Genomic DNA, 7,500 nt, shown 5'->3' with positions numbered 1-7,500 from the left:
GTCTTAAGATACAATATACGTCTTAAAATGCGTCTTAAGATACAAAATACGTGGCTCTGATGACCACTGACCCCCAGCCTAATAAGTGGGTGTGATTGATGAGGCGGAGTCACAAGGCGCCTTAGCAATCCGCCGCTTAAGGGGTCATTCTTAGGCGTAACTGGGACGCATAAGTCACTCTGATTAAGCGTGTACATCGGCGCTTCAAATGGCACGCCGAGAGAGAGAGAGAGAGAGGATTACCCGACACTTCTTCCCTCCTCCCCTCCCTCCTCTCTCCCTCCCCTTCACTCCGTCCTAACTCCAACTCCGTAATTAAATACCCATTCCGTACACGTGTCAGACCAGGTCATATGGGGTCAGGTTACGGCAGAAGTATTATAAACTTTGGCAATTTGCTTTTTTTTCGTACCGTAGAGCAGGGGGGTATGTGATGCGGAGATGATGAGGGGTTAATGTGATCAAGGGCCGTATTTCGTCTGTTAAGGAAGCACCCTAACACCTTTTTCTATGCGATTTAGTTTGGTTATGACACTGCGCTGTTCTCCTCTGTATTAGATAAATCCTCCTAGTTAGCCGAACAATTTTTCCTAAGCGATTTAGTTTGTCTATTACACCTTTTATTGACCTGCGTTACGTAAGTCCTTCCACTATCGCCATACTCCAGTGTTCAAAGGATATTAACCACCCATAGCAAAATAAATCGCTAAGGAAAAGGTGTTAGGGAGCCTCCTTGACGGCCAGACCACGAGTCCAAGAGGTTATATCCTTGCATGGCCAAAAATAAATCGCTAACGAGGAGGTGTTAGGTTGACCGACGAAAATTCGAGTCTAAGAGGTTGTCCTTGAATGGCCGTATCGGTGCCACCACGTGAAGGCATCCTATACCGGTTCTTTCTCTGACAATACCAGGCGTCCCTCTGTAATACCACTTCTCTCTTTATCCATACCAGGCTTCCCTTTCCTAATACCACTTCTCTCTATGACCATACCAGGCGTCCCTCTCCAATACCACTTCTCTCTATGACCATACCAGGCGTCTCTTTCTAATACCACTTGTCTCTCTATCCATACCAGGCGTCCTCTCTAATACCACTTCTTTCTATAACCATACCAAGCGTCTCTCTTCAATACCACTTCTATCTATGACCATACCAGGCGTCCCTCCACAATAGTCCTACCACCTCTCTGTGATCATCATAGGTAGAAGTAGTAGAATTAGTTGTAGAAGTTGTAGTAGTAGCAGCAGCAGTACTAGTAGGTAGTAGTAGCAGTAGTAGTAGTAGTAGTAGAAGTCGTCGTAAAAGTTGTAGTAGTAGCAGCAGCAGCAGTAGTACTAGGTAGTAGTAGCAGTAGTAGTAGTAAATAGTAGTGGTAGTAGTATCTTCAGACCATTATAGAAAAAAAGAGTTATAGCGCGAGGTACGGTCAAACAATTACTAGATATGATCACCCTCTTTGTTTTTTATCCTCATCTCTCTCCCTCTGTCCCCAGGATATCACCGAGGGAGGAGAGGAAGAGGAGGAAGAAGGAGAGAAAGAGGAGGAGGAAGAAGAAGGAGAGAAAGAGGAGGAGGAAGAAGAAGGAGAGAAAGAGAGCACAGACTTGGCCAACAGGTAATCACAGTAGAAGATATTAATGTGTCTGGTTGCCATGAGAAACGGGAACGTGGGAGATTGTGACGACATATGAGTGTGTGGGAGAAGAGACAGAGGCGTGGGAGAGGAAAATATAACCTGGGAGAAGACGGGAGAGTGTGGGAGGAATTATTGTGGGAGAGGGTGGGAGATTGAAGGGGTGGAGATGAGGGTGGGAGGATAGATGTGTGGGCAGGGGAATGGGGGTGTGGTGTGTGTGTGTGTGTGTGGTGTGTGGTGTGGTGTGGTGTGGTGTGGTGTGGTGTGGTGTGGTGTGTGTGTGTGTGTGTGTGTGTGTGTGTGTGTGTGTGTGTGTGTGTAATGTCGGAAAATAGATGTTGGTGTGAGAAATAGAGACTGCTTTGTAAAAATACGTGTATTACCGTGGGAAAAAAATATATAAGAGAAAGATATATAACTCAGGAGAAACTATAGGAAAAAATTGCGTTAAAAAAAGACGCATATGACAAAAATGGACGAGTACAAACGAAAAACTAATACGCTTCGACAAAAATAAAACACGAGAAAAAAAATGATGCGGAAATAAACTATAGCCAATGAAACTGAAACACTGAGATGAAGAACGATAGATAGGTGAAAGGAGAGGGTCGTGAGTGAGGAAGGAAAGGAGGGTGATTGGAGAGTGGAGAGAAAGGTAGAGGAGAGAAGATGAGGGGAGGAAACACTAGACTTAATGCAAACAGAGCTGGCCATGCACAGGAAGGTAATTAAGTAAACAACACGAATAAACGCAAGGAAGATTAAAAAAATGAGCTTAATCTGGTAAAACACAAACACACACACCCAAACACAGGTGGTAAACACAAACTTGCATGATGTTATCGATTGGGGTAGGATGGGGTGTGGAGGGATGGAGTGGGTTGGGTTGAGATGGGTGTGGGGTGAGGTAGGGTGAAGTGGGGTGGGGTGGAATGCGGTTAAGTGGAGTCAGTAGGGGATGTGGTGGTGTGATGGTGTGGTGGTGTGATGGGCTGTAGTGAGGTATGGTGAAGTGTGTAGGTGGGATGCCAGGGTGGAATGGTGTGGGATGGAGTATGTGGGCGAGGTACAGTGGTGTGTGATGTGGTGTGATACGGTGTGGTGTGGTGTGATATGGTGTGGTGTGGTGTGGTGTGTGTAGGCGGGGTGAGGTAAATGGTGGCAGGATATTGCTGTGGTGTATATAGAATTTAGATCAGGACTGACTGAGGGAAGAACAACACAATACATCACTCACGCATGCATCTTAACACCTCATCCCTAGCGATTCATTCCCACTTTACACCTCAGTATTCTCTTGTGTGTTATCGTTGCAAACTACGTCGATATGAAAACGATACAATTGCCTACAGGAGATTGTTAAGGTGTAATACTCTGGATAAATCGCTGAAGAACAGTTGCTAACCTGTCACCTAGATTACGACCCTCTTACAGGATGCAATATATAGGAAGTAGGAGAGGGACGCCTTCACGTGGTGGCACATATATAACCAGGCGGCTCCACTGCCAGGGTATACAAACGTCCCTCATCCCCTCCTATCCCCCAAGAGGAAGATGGTGGACAGCAGGATGGTACCTTCAGCCTGCAGTCCACTGGGTTCACGTTCAGGTGGGACTAGGAGGGAAGAGAGTGGCAGGTCGTGAATGAATAGGGTGTGTGTGTGTGTGTGTGTGTGTGTGTGTGTGTGTGTGTGTGTGTGTGTGTGTGTGTGTGTTTGTGAGTTGTTTGTTTGTGCTTGCGTGTGGGAGGGTGAAATGCTGGTGGTGACAGGTGAGAGAGAGAGAGAGAGAATGAATGATAACGCTGTAGGTAGCTGTGTGTGTGGGAGAGGGATGAAACTAGTGATTAATCCGAGAGGAGAGAGAGAGAGAGAGAATGGTAATGTGGTAGGTAGGTGTGTGTGTGTGTGTGGGTGGGGGATAGAACTGTAGTGATTATTCCGAGAGGAGAGAGAGAGAGAGAGAGAGAGAGAGAGAGAGAGAGAGAGAGAATAAAGATGAATACAGTAAGACAGGTGTTAAGTATGAAAATGATAGACATGCATTGAGGTGAGGACCGATAGATACGTGAGAGGAAGATGCTTGGAAAGAATAGAAGAAGGTGGAGAGGAGAAAAGGGGAGAGGAGGAGAGATGAGTAGAGGAGGAAACATGGAGGAGTGGAGGGAAGAATGGATGAGAGTGTACAGAGAAGAGAGAGAGGTAGAAGAGAGGAGGGGAGGGAGGAGAGGAGAAAGAAGGGGACTCAGAAAAACAGAAGGAAAAGGGAGGGGAGAGGAGGTAAGGGGAAAGGAGAGGAGAGGGAGAGAGAGGTAGAAGAGAGGAAGCACTGAGAGGAAAAAAAAAGAGGAGGGGTAGGAAGGGGATAGGAGAGAAGGGAAAGAGAGGAGGAAGGGAAGAAGAAGGAATGGAAGGGGGAAGGGAGGGATGATATGGAGAAGAGAGGAGGGTAATATTCAGTATAAAGGGGAGGGAAGAGGAAGGAAAGAGGGAGAGAAAAGAAGAGGAAGGAGAGAAAAGAAGAGGAAGGAAGGAGGGAAGAGGAAGGAAGTGTGGGTGAAGAAGATGACAGTCTAGTTAGTGAGGAAGGAGGGAGAATTGAGTGATGACAGAGGGAGAGTGATGAGATGTGAGTGGTTGATGATGATGAATTACCCTGTGTGTGTGTGTGTGTGTGTGTGTGTGTGTGTGTGTGTGTGTGTGTGTGTGTGTGTGTGATGATCTTGAGGGGAGTGAGTGATTGTGATGAGAGAGAATGAGCGAAGGTGATGAGCTGATGTTTATAAATATTAGTGATGTACGAGTCAGGTGCTGTGTGAGATGGTGATGAATTGATTTGAGAGAGAGAGAGAGAGAGAGAGAGAGAGAGAGAGAGAGAGAGAGAGAGAGAGAGAGAGAGAGAGAGGTAATAATTAACAGTCATGATAGGTGAGATAGGTATTGTGATGACTAATTTCGCGTTAGAGAGAGAGAGAGAGAGAGAGAGAGAGAATACTTAAAAACTAGTAAGATCAGAATTATAAAGAAAAATGATAGTCACAGATACTGCATTGTGAAGAGAGGCGGTTCCGTAAGAGAAAATGATGGTGAGGAAGGTGGTGATTTGGGAGGGAAAGGGGATGTTTTGGAGAGAGAAGAGAGAGAGCAAGGGAGGGAAGAAGTGTGGAGGAGAGGGTGCAGAAAGGAGAGGGAGGTGAGAGAGAAACAACGGGGAGAGAAGATGGTAGGGGAGCAAAAGAAGAGGTAGGGAAGGGGAGGGAGGGAAGAGAGAGAGAGAAAGGAAGAAAGGAGAGAGGAGGGAAGTGAAAGGAAGGAAGGGGAACGGAAAGGTAGGGAAGGGAAAGGGGAGGGAGGGAAGGGAGAGAGAGAGAGAGGAAGAAGGAGGGGAGGGGAGAGATAGGAAAGAAGGAAACAGGAGAGGAAAGAAGGGAAGAGGAGAGGAAGGAAAGAGAGGGGAGAGGAAGGAAGTGTGGAGGAGTAGAAGGATGTTGGTGTTGTTAGTGAGAGAGCAGAGGATATTGAGTGATGACAGAGTGGTGAAAGAGGAATGGTTGTGATGATGAACTACAGTGTGTGTGTGTGTGTGTGTGTGTGTGTGTGTGTGGGAGGGTGAAATGCCGGTGGTGACAGGTTCAAGAGAGAGAGAGGGAGCGGTAAGTGACGTAGGAAGATGAAAGAGAGGAATAAGGGAGAAGGGTGTGACAGAGAAAGATATTAGATGACGGGATGAGAGAGAGAGAGAGAGAGAGAGAGAGAGAGAGAGAGAGAGAGAGAGAGAGAGAGAGAGAGAGAGAGATGAAAACAGGAAAAAGACACAGAAGTGATCAGGAAGGGTGTCTGAAAGGAAATGTGTGCGAGGAAGGTACTTTAAAGGTGTGTGTGTGTGTGTGTGTGTGTGTGTGTGTGTGTGTGGACCAGAGGGAAATGGAGAGAGCTTAGTCTGTTTGGTTTCCGTCGTTCATGCACGCAACACACACCCCATCCTAGAAGCACGCAATACAAAGGCCCGCTCATGCAACACAAAGGCCTCTCCCAACCACACACAACACAGGCTCCTGCAGAAACATATAGCACACACGCAGCTCAAAGGTCTCTTCAAACACACGCAAAACTAAGGGCTTTTTAGACACACGCAACACTAACTCCTCAGAAACACCAAGTATAAATGCTCTCCAGGAAGCATGCATCACACACACACACACACACACACACACACAAGCCAAAACCCTTCTCACGCAACACCAAAACGCCTCTCACGCAACACAAAGGCCCTCCATAAGCAGAAAATAGCCTTTGGAAGTAAGTCTAACCCAAAACAAGTTACTCCCAAGCGACGTTTAGTAAGCGAGTCAGCCGGCCCTTCTAATTGCCCGGGGGATCCCTCTGGTGGTGGTGGTACTTGGCCCCAGGCTGGCTAGGTAGGTTGGCTGGGGAGAGAGGGGAGGGAGTGGGGAGAGAGAGAGGGGGGGGTGAGGTATATTGTGAGCTGTTTTGGTGGCGGTGTTAGAGAGTGGAGAGGTGAGGGATGGGGCCTGGTTTTGGTACCTTGATGTGTTGTGGTGTGGTGGTGGTGTGGTATAGGTGTGGTAATGTGTGGGGCTGGAGTTTCGTCATGTGTGGTGGTGTGAGGTTGGATGGTTTAGATATGACAGTGTGAGGTTGAACTGGAATGTACTGTTGTGATAGGACGGGGGGAATGTGAAGTGTGATGTTTGGGGTTAGATTTTGGGGATGTGGGTGGTGTGAGGTTGGATAGATGGGATGTGACAGTGTGTTGCGTGTAGTATGGGTTGAAAGATGAGTGATGAGGTGTGTTGCTGTGGTTGTATGGTCTTGGTGTGGTGTGGTGTGATGTGATGCAGTGGTGCTGAAGAGGAACTAAAGATGGATGTGGGATGTTATGTGATGTTCGTGTAGTGTTCAGTGAGGTTGGGTTGGGTTTTTGTATCACAGTAAGGGCTGCTGTGTTGGGTTGATGTGTTGGATGAGACTGGGTTGGGAATGTGATGTCGGTGTGTGGTGTTTACATGGAATGGTGTGGGTTGCTGAGAAATTGGGTGGGTTGGGTGGGACTTGGTTCTGATGGTGGTGTGTTGGGATGGAGTGGATGTGTGGAGTGGTGTGGCTTTGGGATGCAGATGTGGCGTTGTTGTGGTGGTGATGGTGGTGGTGGTGATGATGATGATGATGATGATGATGATGATGATGATGAATAACAACATCCCTACCCCACCGCCTCTTTTGACGATGTTGTGTAAGGGGTGAGAGGGTCCTGGTGATTGCCCTGAGGAAGACCAGGCGTGTACAGGTTTGGAGTGGGGGGATGGAGAGGGAGGAGGGGTTGGAGAGGGAGGGAGAGGGATTGATTGTAGGTACAGTAGGTAGAGACAGACAGACAGATATAGGCAGAGAATAAAAGATAAGGGCATAGAGGGAAAGAGTTGAGAGGAAACGATGATGATGATGAAGATGATGATGAGGAGGAGGAGGAGGAAGAGGAGGAGGAGGAGGAGAGATAGGTAGGGAAAAAATTAGGGAGGAAGAGGGGAAGTGAGGGAGGAAGAGGAAAAAAGACAGAGGCTATGAGATAAGGAAGTGACAGGAAAAAGGATGAAAAGGGGAGAAAGTTGAAAGATAGTAAAACAGGAGTATGGTGAGGGAAGATGATTGAGAGGAGAGGAAAGAAGAGAAGAGAGAAGAAAAGTAGAGAAGAGGAGAGGAGTAAAAAAGAATAAACGAGAGAGAGAGAGAGAGAGAGAGAGAGAGAGAGAGAGAGAGAGAGAGAGAGAGAGAGAGAGAGATAAGATTGGAAAGATAGGAAGGAAAAGGACAAAGGAAGACAGATTGAAGATGCCCTGGAGGG

General features: G+C 47.3%; 1 protein-coding gene across 1 annotated transcript in view; it reads right to left on the bottom strand.

Moving 5' to 3' along the window:
* The window catches only part of LOC145398798 (uncharacterized), a 98,367-nt gene that overhangs the window by 53,168 nt on the left and 37,699 nt on the right, over positions 1-7,500 (bottom strand). The gene's annotated exons all lie outside the window — the stretch shown is intronic.

The sequence above is a fragment of the Coenobita brevimanus genome, chromosome 46, assembly GCF_032717465.1.
Source record: "Coenobita brevimanus isolate Jiangsu-jjx chromosome 46, ASM3271746v2, whole genome shotgun sequence".
Lineage (NCBI taxonomy): Eukaryota > Metazoa > Arthropoda > Malacostraca > Decapoda > Coenobitidae > Coenobita > Coenobita brevimanus.
This window is presented reverse-complemented; position numbering and strand designations above follow the sequence as displayed.